The sequence below is a fragment of the Mytilus trossulus genome, chromosome 11 (genome assembly GCF_036588685.1).
Source record: "Mytilus trossulus isolate FHL-02 chromosome 11, PNRI_Mtr1.1.1.hap1, whole genome shotgun sequence".
In the NCBI taxonomy this organism is placed as follows: Eukaryota; Metazoa; Mollusca; class Bivalvia; order Mytilida; family Mytilidae; genus Mytilus; species Mytilus trossulus.
Genome location: NC_086383.1, coordinates 34,165,112 through 34,179,135, shown reverse-complemented (window position 1 = coordinate 34,179,135; position 14,024 = coordinate 34,165,112). Strand labels below are relative to the sequence as shown.

Below are 14,024 nucleotides of genomic sequence, written 5' to 3'. Positions count from 1 at the left end.
TTTTATCTTTACACGTACTGCATAGGTAGATTCCACACTCCTCGCATTTCCACTCAACTTTGTTATGGTCACATAATTGACAAACGAAAGCTGATTGAGCTACATTCACACTAGATTGTGTTGCCATCTGGAAAATTGGGGAAATCAAAACAGAATGGTACATGTTGTAAGCTGAGACAGAGATAGAGGAGATTGAAAATAAATGATATTACGAGTATCAACTAGGAATGACACCATGTGCATCGTCAACCTAAGCATCGCCTTATATATCTACATACCACAAACACATAATTAAAACCCCATTCGTCAGAATCGTTTATGTTATAAAGACACAACCGATAAATATATGTGATAAATATAGTGGGCATGTAATATGTTTGCCAGACATATAATATCTCTAGTTTGCATGTTTGGTACGAACATTCAATTTTCTTAATTTATCAATTTAGTTCGAACCTGATATTTCGTAGTTTCGAACTTGACCTCTCGGTTCCTTGTTTTTGTTATTCTAGTTTCTAGTTTACTATTTTTTATCATATAATTTTGCAATTCAACATTTCTGTTTTCTAGTATAATGATTAGAATAATAGACAATATCTCATGGAATTGGTAAAAAGAAAAAAATCGACTGTAGATTGGAGGTTTATCAGACACAATTTTTATTGTCTCCAATAAAGCTTAAACTTAAGGTAGTATTAGACAAAATATAACGAAATTTTATGTTAAGGCGAAGTGTACGTAATTGCACGCCCCTAGCGGAATACGGGATTAATAACGTTCGACGTTAGTTACCCTTATTCCAAGAAAGAGAAAATACTTCGTGCGGTCTATCATAAATCCAACAAGCACGCCCGTGCTGTCTTAAAAAACCTAATCATGAGAAGTTATCCCAATTACTCCAGTTAGAAATCAAAGCATTCTATTGTTTCGTGCAGCCTGACTTTAATACAAGTTGATTTTTGTTTTGTTTTAGACGCATGGGACATGAAAGGAATTTCGTGTAAAATTTATGATATCTACAGATTGTAAAAACGCCTCACTACAGAATTCTACTTCTATTGATATCAAATTAATTAAAATGAAACCTGAATTGACCCAACGATATCGTTTTAAAAGCCGTAGTTTTGAACGAAAACACACATTACTCAACATAAAGTTTTAGGTTACCGAACAAATAATGAATGACATGTGAAATTAGTTATTAGATTAAAAAATCGTTGACATGTTTGTATTTTGTGCAAATGAAAATTTTAGGACATGTTTTTTTGTCCATTTAGAAAATAAGACGATCCCAAGAGAATATAATTTGACCACTAGTCTAGGGCAACACTTAAAAGTCGGAAGAACAAAGACGAAAATTAACAAATTAGGCCCCAAAAAAATACTCATAGTAAAATAAAAAGTGATCACTCTAGACATTTATGTTAGAATAAGTAAAAACTATGTCATTCACATGCCAAGAAATCCTCGCTAAAAATTCCGGTCGACCCCCTACGACAGTCATTAGAGTGGGGTGCTCATTTTCGCCATATCTTTCCATGTTTTCTACAGTTTATGTTCAGGTCTATATGTTTTTAAAGAATACTGCTATTTCTATATGAAGATAACTTCAAATGCAAAACATTTCTTAGCTTGAAAACATGTTTGTTTGAAAATATTCAATTGTAAAAGTTAGATTAAAGGGTGTTTGAAATTTCCTGAAGTTTTGTCAATGGGGGACACATATTCGCCGTTTGTACACATCTATATAAAACCAAATAACTGCAGCTTTATATAATATTTATCAAATAAATTTCATTAAAGATGAACAGCAGACATTTCAAAGGTGTAAAAAACATAAATTTAGGCCAATCATTCAAAAATTTACAAAGAAAAAAATCTTTGAAAAACCCTTTTTTCATTCAGAAAATTGACCGAAAATCATCGAACATTTTTCGATCTTTTGCAGTAAGTGCCGTAATATTGTTTAAGTTTAAAAAATAATCATATTTGTTATAAAATTATAATTTATAGGCACATTTCTTCCATTTCAGTCATCCTTTGAAGTGTTTACACCTCAAAATCATAAAACGGCGAAATTGTGTCCCCGGCGAATATTGGCCCCCAACTCTAGTAGATAAAGATTTGATTTCGTTCAAGAAATAAATTTATGACCTTCATGTACGTGTCGCGTAGAACATGGTCATATACCAAATGGTAAATATTAATCATCCATGTAATTTTCTCTATGTGGTGTTTGCAGAATTTCAACGGAGGCAATTTCTTGGCATGACTTCCAGTTTTCAACTTTTTCTACATGTGCAGAAAATAAAGAGGTGTCTTCTATTCCGTCCGAAATTTATGGGAAAACTGAATCTTAATTTAGAACCAAATTGAAATTGAAAGTACAAATACACATGATTCATGTATGATAAAAATATAACACGTCATTTCTTCCTTTTCAAATTCCAATTTCGAAGAAGTAGCAAAATTTGTTTTCTTTTATTGTGCCTGTGTGCATCATTTCAAATTAGAGAAACAATGTAATTTTGAAGTAACGTTTTATTCCCAAGTCTCAATTCAAGATTATGAATGAGTAGAATACATCATTACCGTAACGATTAAAGAAAAGAGGTCAGGAAAGTTTTGTGGCACTTGAAACTGTTATTTAATGTTAAGTGGAAGTAGAGGTGAAATGAGTTTAGACTTTTAATACATTTTGATAGCATTTTAAAGATTTTTTTTTTAATTTAACGGAAGTCTACTGCAAGGGGTGCTTAAATGACCTCAATGATTATCCAGGAAGACTCGCACTCGGTCAGCTCTATGCTTTCACTTAGTTCATGATTATACATCATAATACAAGAATTGAGAAGCCTGTGGTGTACTAACAGGGGCGGATCCAGTCATTTAAAAAAGGGGGTCCAAACCCAGGACAACGGGTGGTGGGGGGGGTCCAACTATATGAGCCCATTCAAATGCATTGATCGGCCCAAAAAGGGGGGGAGGTCCAACTCCCGTAAGGATCTGCCATTTACTTGTCCAATAATGTAAGAATTTAGAGTTTCATATCATTTGCATTCAACGTTTTTTATAGGATATAACTTTTTTTTATTATCAACGTTGACCCTCCCCCCCCCCCCCAAAAAAAAAATGTATCCGATAAAAACCGTTGAATGTAAGTCATTTTAAACTCCAAAGATTTGTATTATTGGACTAATAGTTTACTGGTTGTTATTCACTTTGGTTCAAGTCTGTCACTTCACAACTTTCGTAACTATTTTTTTCATGAATAAGACTGTTGATTTTCTCGTTGGATTTTTTTTGAATTTTTCATATCGGGGTTTTTGTGGCCTACACATTATGTTTTTGTCCCTTTAATTGTTGAACGAGTTTGGTTGTTACTAGTTATTGCTTACATCAACTTCATTTAATCAGTGGCGGGTAGTTGACTCATTGGATGTCATACCACATCTCTGTATTGTTTTATATGATATAAATAGGAAAGCTATGCATTTGCATTATGCAGAGGCTATATTCGTACGGCACTTCGCTATGTAAACCCGTGTAGCAATACAGTATGAATAATCTCCGTGCATTACACTGAGTACATTCTTGTAACATTTTATTAGGTAAATTGTTAAAGCATCGACCATGAGAATTCTTATAAGGCCGCATTCTTATATAATTAATATTACACCAGTTAATTTAAAGCATTACTCTATATTCATCGCTTTTTAAAGCATCCCCCTAATCAAATTTTATTGCATAACACTGGGTAAGTTACGATCGTTATTGCACTGACTAGGTACGTCGATCTCAAAAGGATCATATAAGGTGTACTAAGGTTTTCATTTTGAATATAGTACATGTATGAAATATCTGCGACGGGTAGTTATACCAAATACTCCGATCTTTTCTAATGTTTTTAAAATGTATACATAAGCGAGTCCTTCTATTTAACCTCATTGCGGTCTAAAACAATCTGAAGATTAAATGAAATGAAGCATTTTTCTGGATTAACCTAGATAAGGGACACTAAAGGCAGAACATTTTGAAGCCACGGATGTATAACAACTAAAATAGTTGAAGATTCATAGTATGCATTATGCTGATTGTTAATCCATGTTACCCCTAGGGTGACGTGGGAAACGAGATGTGGTCGCTTGGTCTTCTCCCGACCGGCAGTAAAACATTTGCCGAAGAGGAGCGTCCGTTTGGCTGTGCAGGATTTATCAAGCTAGCAGTCCCGTCCGGTCAGAATGGGAACATTAAATCCGACGCCTCGTGTAAAGAGAGTGCCACACTCTATGCCCGTTAAAAAACATTGCAAGAACTATAGTTTAAGGGTTGAGTATGTGGACTGTTGCACGCGGCAAAATTTCTGTCCCTATCCAATATTCCCTCATTTTCTAGTGCCACTCCAAATTTCCCAGACCATCATCCCGGATGGCCTCTGTTATGAACAAATCTTCCTATTGTATTTATTATTTACTTCTTCTCGAGCTGAACATGCATGACATATTTGCCACTGGACGTTAAGCAACCAACAATCAATCAATCAATTTAAATCCTTAAATGAGTATTTTTAACAAATAATGCATGGAACAAACAGATATTTTGTTATGTTACTGAAACTTTATTCAGCAAACATTACATCATTCTTTGTCATTTAGTTTAAGAAAAGGGAAAGTGATCGAGATTGGAAATTTTGTAAAATAAAATATGTTTTGGCAGAGATGCGTCTTGAGCATGTGTGTAAACATGACTAATGAAATAGGTTTATAATGTAGACTATATTGTGTGCAAAACCTCAGATTAACAACATGCAGAAATGACGAATATGAAAATATGCAGAAAATAGATCTACTTTTTTAAATACAAACATGCAGAAGTAAGATTAAAAACGAGGTATATACCCGATCTTAGTATTAAAACCGATCAATTCATTCTGAGAACACTGTGTTAACCGGGAAAAATTCAAACTCGATATTTGATTCATAAAAGAATTAAACAATTCATGCCAGCATTGAAAAGGGTTCCGAAATCATTTTAATATATAAAAGATGAAATTAGAGTCCACGTTACAATTCTTTCATTTGCGGTAAATTAATTTACAAACTTGCATTTTCTTTTGCGACAGAAATATTCTTTAAAATTAGTTAGTTTATTTCCTTATCAATTTATAGCCTTAGCTCATTTGTAATACATAGGAAGATGAGAAATACACACGCACGCCATTGCTACGACATTGTACGGTATAATAGAGTTTCGACGTAGAAGTTGTAGCGACGTTACTGCAGACAATGACGTCGCCAAATAATTTTAATGTTCCGGCCAAAAAACGAAACTTCAACAGAGAGTAGCGTAAAAACTAATACGGTTGCTAAGGACTTTCTTTGCACCGATGGATTCGTCTTTCATTTTTAAATCGTATATCATTTTTTGAAAAAAATCAATTGTCCAACAAAATAGAAAATCTTGATAATGTAAAAATATCTGATTTTGATGATTTTCCCTATATATCCTTTGTAATTTTGGTGTATCATGTAGTTAATTTCAATGGCTCGTATCTCAAAAACGAAAACGGTTACCCCCTTTTTTTATTTCATTTTCTGGTGTAATTTTTCAAGCAGAACTCGTATGTGAAATTTTTAAAAAGTCCATTCTGTAGTTTAATTACGTACACTTCGCCTTAAATTAAACTGATGACAATGGACGGCAGACGCCAAGCGAAAAGACATCTTTCACTAGTATTTGCAGCAGGGTTACTCAAGACCTACACAGGCAAATTTCACTCACATCAATTTCACGTGAATTTAAGTTCATGTGAATCTCACGTGAAATTCACATCAATTTCACCTCAAACGAGCTTATACGTGAAACTCACGTGAAAACAATTGTTGTGAGTTTCACGTGATTCTCATGTGAAACTCATGTGAATTTCACAAGAAAATCACGTAAAAAAAATCATGTCAAATTCACATGAATTTTTAAAATAGAGTAATTCAAATAACATCTAAATTTTCAAATTTAATTAAAATCATGAAAAATGTCATTTTTTGTTGTTGTAAATTTCACGTGAAATTCATGTGAACAATTTCACATCAGATTCATGTGAATCTCAATTCACGTGAAATTCACATGAAAATGTTCATGTGAGTTGTATGTATACGCTCGATTGAGGTGAATCTCACGTGAACTTTTTCATGTGAATTTCACGTGAGATTGATGTAAAATTCATGTGAGCCAATTTTGCCTTTGACTAATCCTCAAATTTGTCAACAATCTTCTGGCCATTATTTAAATGATAACCTAACTTTTGGTAGCTTACTCTCGTATTGTCTACTTAAGTGTTGATGTTCATTCGAGGCAACTGAATTATTTTCGTTGGATCATTTTAATCTTACGTATGTTAATAGAGATCAATCATATTGGTCTTGCTTTTTAGTTCTCCGCAGTATTTTTCTAATCTATCTATATCGATATGTTAAACGTTTAACAAATTAGTACTTTGTGCAAATTGTAATGAATCGCTGTGTATGGCAAACACTTATCAAGACTCAACAAATACCATTTGATAGATAGGTTCAACAATGCATGCAGATATTACTACCTTCATTGGATTATTTGCTTTAAACATAAGTATCTCTATATTATATATCTGTGTATCTGCATAAAATTCAGTATATTTGACAGTTGCTTTATTATACGTCAATGTTTTCTCCGTTACTTAGATACAGAGTTGTCTCATTGGCGCTCATTCCATATCTTCCTATATCTATGTTTCCGGTATACAAACTGATATTGAAAGCAGATCTCAGATGATCTCTATACATACATTTTTATTTTACCTTTGATTACTATTTATTCAACAAACAAATTCCTTCAGATTGAAATGTTTGAGGAACAGTACGCTTGTTGATAACTCGTATGCTGCTTCCACAGATTTGACCCCATATACAACATATACAGGTCAGTTGATTAGTAAATTGAACGTTTGTTCAAAACTATGTTGAAAAGACGTATATAAAAAAATAAGGTGATCAAAAATAAATGTTAGAAAATAAATTTAATATTACTTACTACATGTACAACGTACTTCTCTCCTAAATATATATATATATATACAGTGAAACCTATTTAAACCGAACCTCTACAGGATTGAAGATTTTGTTCGGTTTTGGCCGATGTTCGATTTTATCAGTTTCTAAACGCACATAGTTTGATATGACGGTGCTTACGAACATGTTTGGTTTAGACAGGTTTTCGGTTTATACAGGATTCGGTTCAGTCAGGTTTCACTGTATATACAAATCTTTTAATATTTACAAATGAGGAAGTACCTACTTGTTCCGTGTTTCCTTCCTGCTTCATATTTTTGATGTCATAATTATTCAATTTATTTTATAAGTAGAAGCGTTCACGAGAATTGCGTCAATTCGTTTTACATGTTCAAAAATAAAAAAACAGCGAAAAGTGTTTTCTTCTTTATTTATTTTTGTATTAACCCTTTTGATGCTATGGCGAAATATGTATCTTTATAGTGTAAACGACGTACATGTCATGCGGGTGTTCAATCAAGACATTGCAACATTATATATCGTATACTCAAATATGTATATCTATAATACTGACCATGGTTTATTTAAATTCACGTTAAGATAATGACGTCATGACTTTATAATCACGGTGAAAATTAGGTGTGCAGTCTCTGAAAAATTTTGTTAACAGAAGACGGGAAAAATGAGACTGATATCTATAACACTATATTTCCTAATCCGTATTTGGCAAAACATTTTTTTTTAGTTATGGGACCTCATGCTCTTGCTCTTTATTCGAGCGTCACTGGTGAGTCGTATGTAGACAAAATGCACGTCTGGCGTATTAAATTATAATTCTGGAACCTTTCATAACTTTTTATATGTCTGACTTTTATGACACGAATGTTGAAGATTTAGACAATGAAATCGACAGACATGGTAACATCCGAAATAGACCGTGGTGTACTGTTATAAAGCTAAAGTCAAACAGATAGCCGCCTTTCGTTCCAGATCATGGTAATGTTGGATTTGACGCAAATGTTACTGCTTGTGAATATAATGAGATATTCGTTAATGAATATGACAGCAGTTTGTTTGATATAATCGTGGAAGAAACAAATATGTATGCTAGAACCATATAGCATGCTAATGATCCAACTCCACAAGCAAGAAGGAACCACTGGAAACAAGTTTCCAAGCAAGAAATCAATGCTTTTTGGGATTAATGTCAGCCTTAGGAATTGCAAAGAAGCCTTCCTATGCTTCATATTGGGCAAACAAATATGGAAAAAACTTCATTAATGAACCATGGTCAGTATTATAGATAAACATCTTTGAGTATACGATGTATAATGTTGCAATGCCTTGATAAATCGATGTACTGTCTCTTAATAATAATAGAGTCAGTGATCACTTACATTCAATATATCCAAGTGAACTTGAAATTGAAGATACTACCGACACAGATAAATCTGCTTCATATTTATACCTTTTTCTCCAACTCACTACTGATGGTAGGTTGAATACCAAAATTTATGACAAACGCGATGCTTTTAGTTTTCCTATAGTCAACTTTCCATTTCTGTTTAGCAACATCCCCGCGGCACCGGCATATGGAGTATATGTGTCACAATTGATACGTTACTATAGAGCTAGCTCAAAGTACATTGATTTTGTTGAACGAGGAATACTGCTTTCTCAAAAGTTGCTAAGACAGGGTTATGAATCAATCAAATTAGGGTCATCACTCTCAAAGAAAATTTACGGTCGCAATCATGACTTTAATGGCCATTACGACAAAAGTGGGTCAGAAATTATATCTGATATTCTTCCGCAGTCATAATAACCTTCGATCATTACCGAACTGACCAAAGAAATAACACGACGGGTGCCGTATACGGTGCAGGAAATGCTTACCCTTCTGGAGCACCTGATTTCACTCCCGGTTTTAGTGGAGTTCGTGTTGTTTCTTATTTATTGTTTATAACTGTTGATGTAAATGTGCTTTGGTTTTATGAGTCTTTGTTTACTCCTTGGTTTTGATTGTTATTGTCTTTAATGACATACACTCCAAAATTTTCCCAGACTATGTTCAGAAATAGATTTCAGGAAATTTTAGGGTGTTTGCCTTGTAAGGACAACATGGACAATGGTTTAGCAGTCAAGAGAATCCAAGCTGGTTGTAAAGTTTCTAATCTTATAGGATTTTTGAAAGGAACTATTAAGGAAAATTACAGGTAAGAATAATTATTCATGATGATGTTCTTTTTGAATTTTGGAATGTTTCTAGTAAACTGTTCACCAATGTCTTCAGGATTTGTCAGATATTAAAGTGTTAATAATTTACATCATTATTGCTTCACTTTATTCACAGTATTGTATCAATAAATTATCTACAATGTATGTGTTCCCAGCTTATTAAATCATTTCAGTCTTTTGCAAAATGTTTGAAAAAATGATTTATTTCACAGGAAGACACCTTTTAAAGAAATGCATTGCTAATTTAAAGGCAAACATATGGAGTGTCAAAGCATGGTTTCTTGCTGAATCGGGCAGTGGATACATACATCAATTACAAATGTAAAAAGGCAAATCAAATGCACCTCGTTATTCTGATGGACAAATGTATGCTGTTGAAATTATTTTACTATATTTTTATATTGCTTCATTTCCGACGGATAATTCAAGTCTGGAAATCATTAACTTGAGTTTCGTCTTATTGTTTATATTAAGCATCAAACAATGTAACATTAGTCAACATTTTTTCATGTACACTAGAAAATTGATAAGGGTCGTGTTCAGTTAATAAAATATATCAGTTCAATTTAGGTTTCTCAAACTTTGACATACCGTTACCTCAAACGCAATATAGAATAGAACACATGAGCATTGTGACCACTTTGAACTACATTTATATTGTAAAAAGAAATATAATCATAAAACCATAAACAAACATTTTCGTAGCAGGCCTTTGATGTATTATAAAGATAATGACTATCGACATGAATTATTACTTATTTCGTATTTTATATAACGGATTCAGATTCGTTGTCACGTGTATCTATAATAAACGATGCAGTGTATTCAATGCAATGCCATGCATTTTATATATTTCTAGAAACAAAGTTGGTATGCATCTGATGAGGCCCAACTTTAGAAACCACCAGCATGTGACTTTGACAGCTGGTTTTCCAGTCTTAAAGTTGTATATGACCTTAGAAACAGGGGTGCATTTTTGGAATATTTTATCCTTAATGCTCTTCAACTTTGTACTTGTTTGGGTTTATAAATATTTTGATATGAGCGTCACTGATGAGTCTTATGTAGACGAAACACGCGTCTGGCATACTAAATTATAATCCTAGTACCTTTCATAACTAATTGTTCTGATACATTCATTGCCACACAAAAAGAGATGTCGCAAACTTTTAGCAAAGTCAAAATTCAAAAGGAGGGAATTCTTGCAAAGTTGCAAGGATCTGTTATGTCAGTTTTATATAGTGATCCCCGACAGGTGTCCTTGTTTACAACAGCTGGAAGTGCAAAGTAAGTTTATTATTGAATGTATTGCACGATATTGACAATAAATCTTTTTCATCTTCTTCTACTAAGTAAGGAAACTGAGTTCATATATGAATGTGTATCTTCCCGCGAAAACGTTGCAGAGTGTCTGGCAGTTTTACTCACAATAAATTCATAAAAGTCACCGTCATTGAATATTTGTGAAAAAATAATTTAAACTCATAATACGTTTATACTTGCATGTACATGATTTGAAGTAATCAGAATATGTGTTTTATATCACGATCTAGATCTAGTAATTTTTTTTTAAAGACCCAAATGTTGCAAAACACTTGTCGTACCTCCATGACAAATGTGCTGTTTTCCCCGCAGAAAAAGCGCCACAATACATAAATTTTGGTTGTAAATATCATTACAATAACTGCTGGTTAAATACATTAGAATTTGTCAATTTACTTGGAAACTCAACATATACCCTCACGACACTTACAAAAGATGTTCCTTTGGAATTTAAACCAAAGAGGAAGAACTGGGGCCGTGTCAATGAAATATCCTATGATATGTCCTAAGATAGGCCTTATGCCATTATTTAGGATGGTCTTAGGACGTGCCTGAGACATGTCGTAGGATGTAAAACAAAGCTATTTTAGGCATGCCAGGACAGTCCTAACTACGATGGTTCTAGGACCATCCTGACACATTTATTTAATTAAAATAAGATATATAAAGAATTCAATGACATATATTTTATTGTATTTCACTTAATGTGTAAATGACTCTTTAATGGAAATCAATTTACGCTAAATAAAAGGTTTGCACGTAATTCTAGTAGATATGTTCTAAATTCATTATAAATGATACAATAAAATAAATAAATTTCATACGACAACAAGACTTAATAGTCACACTATTTGTTAAAATGAGGTTTTCGTGAGTCATGTCTTTGTGTCCACTCGATTTCATTACATGTAATGAATAAGTATTAACTAAAAATAAGTAAATGTTGTTAACCGTGCCCTGAAATTTAGAAATAATCCTTGTAAATTTATCGCTCCTTTAAATAAACTTATTTTAAAAGGTTACCAATTCAACACTGTTATAAGATCAATGGATATGTTTTTTATTGGTATAAATATTGATTGTGTTATCAGTAAGTTAATATATATAACATATACACATTCATGGGTCTACAATCTGTCGATACCTGTATCTTGGCATTGCACAAAATCACGTTTTTCTTTTACTGCTTATGACGTCTTTACACTAAATCCATTGGATGTTGGATGTTTACGGATTAATAATTTAGTCTTAGATGCATACTTTTGTTATTACTGGTTAGTCGCTTTGAACTAGCTGTCAATTAACTGCGAGTACTCTGAGATCTGTATAGTGTCTTTTTGTTGTTGGGATGTATAAGTACCCGGCCACGTCCACTTGTATTTATGTTTATCTGATGAGTTAAGCCTTTTTCAACTGATTGTTATAGTTCGTTCTTATGTTGTACTGTTATACCACTGTACCAGGTTAGGGGAAGGGTTGGGATCCTGCTAACATGTTTAACCCCGCAGCAGTATGTATGTATGTGCCTGTCCCAAGTCAGGAGCCTGTAATTCAGTGGTTGTCGTTCTTTTAAGTGTTACATATTTGTTTTTCGTTCATTTTTTTTAAATAAATAAGGCCGTTCATTTTCTCGTTTGAATTATTTTGCATTTTCATTTCGGAGCCTTTTATAGCTGACTATGCAGTTTGGCTTTGCCTATTCTTGAAGGTCATATGGTGACTATATTTGTTAATTTCTGTGTCATTTTAGTCTCTTGTTGAGAGTTGTCTCATTGGCAATCATACATCAACTTCTTTTTTATATGATATTGGAGAAAGAATTCACATATGATTAAATTTTCTTTCAATTTTAAGGCACCCCAGTGAACAAGTGGTCTTAAACGTTTGATTTGAAAATCACTAGCATGTGGAAGAATTATCTGAGTGTTGGAGCACTGCAGGCGCAATAATTGCTTTCATTGTTTTACTTTTCAACATATTTTGTACATTTTCAACTACCGATTGTAAACCTTATTCTCTTAAACTCTGTTTGAGTTTGCTTCATAATCGAACTGGTTTCAAAAAAATAAAAGAGAATCTAAACCTTCTAGAGCAAAATGTTTAACTCCCTTTGGTTTAATCATTTTGTTTACCTTGCTTACAGTATTAACGTTCTATTGTTTGTCTCTTTGTCTTCTATGTTGCGTCCAAGGTAATGTTTTAGACCTCCTATTTTATTTTTTATTGATAACTTTTTTGTGTATCATCAAAAGTTTACAAAGCAATTTTAATCATCGTACATGTAAAAGGAAATTATGAACAGGTTATTTTAAATGTCAATTTTCTTTCAAAGGACCAATGATAGTATATAACAAGCCAACACGGAAAGAAAAGTGTATATAACATGTATAATTACAAATATTACATTGTATAAATATATTACAGAATTGTTTTAACTTAACATAACACTGTCAGTCTGGACTTTAAATAACGTGAAATACTGATTGCCTATGCGTTGTTAAAGGATAAAATCAAAAGACCAAAAACCAACAACAGTTTACGAAAAAAACACATTGGAAACTCAAAACTTAGCAACATGAACTCATTATCTAGAATAATTAACAGCTAAAGATTCACTAGTTGTGTAAACTGTCATTTTGCCTATTTTAAAAAATCCATTTATAAGTCTGATAATGCTCTGTCATAAATCAGGAATATTGAACGGGACTGTCCATACGATAAGGAAACCATGTTTATGGTTAATATCCAATGATGGACAAATGAATCGTTATCGTATCGGAAAATATCTAAAATATGACTGAAACTTTTACCACTCAAAACCATTGGTTTAATTATTCCTGAAAAAGCAGCTTCGCTATATCAAGAATGAGAAACGATAAAGTAAGACAGCGATTCAAAAACCAATACAACACTCCAATGTCCAAAACACTAGAAAATGTACGTGTTAGTTCGGGTACAAAAAAAAATGGTTCTTTTATCAGATCAGGCGACAAATGAACATATATATACATGTATAGTGTAACAAAAGTCGGAATAGGCATAGTAGGGTAAAATCATCATTTATAATTGTTCTCACGAGAAATCGTTTGCACAGTTTATAAAGACAACTGGTATAAAAGGCTCACAAAATCGAATAAGGGAAATATGTAAAACATTTGTTTGTATTCATTTAGGCCGATTAAAGTTGAAGTTGGAATTATGAAAACGTTTTATCTGATGTGTGTGTATCTGTCAGATGGAATTTATGTTTGATTTGCAGTCGAATTATCACATTTCATAATGACGCTGTTCGTCAAAAATGTTGGATGTGTATTGCATGTACATATAGAAGAAGAAAAAATGACTTACAGCCACCTACAAAGGTTATTGAAACGTATTTTGAGTGAAACTAAATTAAACATAATGATTTCGAATTAATCA

The 14,024-nt window shown here is 32.8% G+C and overlaps 1 long non-coding RNA gene across 1 annotated transcript; it reads right to left on the bottom strand.

The window, feature by feature from the left end:
- On the bottom strand, positions 1–7,149 carry LOC134690319 (uncharacterized). The gene is made up of 2 exons (XR_010101906.1): positions 7,066–7,149; positions 1–127 (listed from the first exon to the last, which is right to left on the bottom strand). It is a non-coding gene; the product is annotated as an uncharacterized LOC134690319 (long non-coding RNA).
- Positions 7,150–14,024: the final 6,875 nt, after the last annotated feature.